Here is a 1,483-nt window from a genome sequence, read left to right as displayed (position 1 = left end):
ACACACACACACACAAACACACACACACACACACACACACACATACACACACACACACAAAAAGAACCAATAAACACTCAAAGACACACACACACAAACACACACACACACAGACAAAGACACCCACCCACACACACACACACACACACACAGACACACACTCTCACAAAGAACCCATAACACACACACACAGACACACTCAGACACAGGCGATGTCACGCGCACATCCTTTTTGAGGAGGAGATTTAACTCATTAATAATTTACAGAAAGAGACTTTTTGAGCAATTTGCAGCTGCTGAATTCAAGTTATTGTTTTTCCTTCAAAAGTGGGAACAGATATAGAGAGAGAGCGAGAGAGAGAGGGAGAGGGAGAGAGGGAGAGGGAGAATGAGAGAGAGAGAGTGAGTGAGAGTGAGAGAGAAAGGGAGAGGGAGAGAGAGACAGTTAGAAGGATGAGACCGGATGAGAGTGAAAGAATGAGAAAGTGAGAGGAAGAGAGTGAGTGAGTGGGGGAGATTGAGAGGGGGAAAGGGAGAGGAACAGAGTGAGAAAGAGTGTGAGGGAGCGAGATGGAAAGAGCCAGAGCAAGGGAGAGTGAGAGGGAGAGAGAATAAGAAAGAGAATGAAAAAAACGAATGGGACGAATGCTTTGTGGTGTGGAATGTGATTCAGACGCGACTAGCCGTACATCATTAAGTAAGACGGCCATGTAATTCTACTGTCGGCCGCCGTCAGCCTCTTATGAACCCCCGACACGTCCGGCCCTGTTTGCTAATGCCGCTAGATGGTGTTTGTTCATATTTATGCCTCCTAACCCTCAATGTTTTATTCCGTTTGCTTGCATTAGACGAGGCGGCGTGCTGAATTATTCAGAGCGTGGCGAGCTTATTCGTGAAGACGAGCGAGCCAATGGGAAACATTTGGAGCATGGAGGTGGGATCCGCATCTCCGAGTGGAGGTGGGGGCAGCTGCGGTGCAGGAGTGTGGGGGGGAGGAGTCATTTGGCTGGTGCCGTTGTTGTGACGACCGCGTTGTACACGGGCACTCGAAATCACAACGAAATATAAACAAAACATCTGCATATTGAGTTCAGATCGGTCACAGTTTTGTTTTTCTGCATCCCCGCTCGGTTGGCCTGTGTGGAAATGAGCAACTTCTTCTGACAGTTGTACTTATTGTAAGTCGCTTTGGATAAAAGCATCTGCTAAATGCCCTAAATGTAAATGAGAATGTTAATGCAACAATGTCAAAAATATAAATGTATATATTTGTATATATGTGTGTCAAAATGATTTGACATGACCTGAAGCCTCTCATTTGCACCTATTAGCAAAACCAACTTGTTTGTTTTAAATACGTATAGGAGGACTTCTGCTCTCTAAAACGGGAACATCGTCCTCTTCGTTCTCATACTCGAAGCCAGAAGGCCCATGACTGGGTGCTGTCTTTTTTATCAGCATAGCGTCCAATATTAAACGTCTA

Source organism: Pollachius pollachius (genome assembly GCF_949987615.1).
Source record: "Pollachius pollachius genome assembly, chromosome: 4".
NCBI classification, from domain to species: Eukaryota; Metazoa; Chordata; class Actinopteri; order Gadiformes; family Gadidae; genus Pollachius; species Pollachius pollachius.
This window is presented reverse-complemented; position numbering follows the sequence as displayed.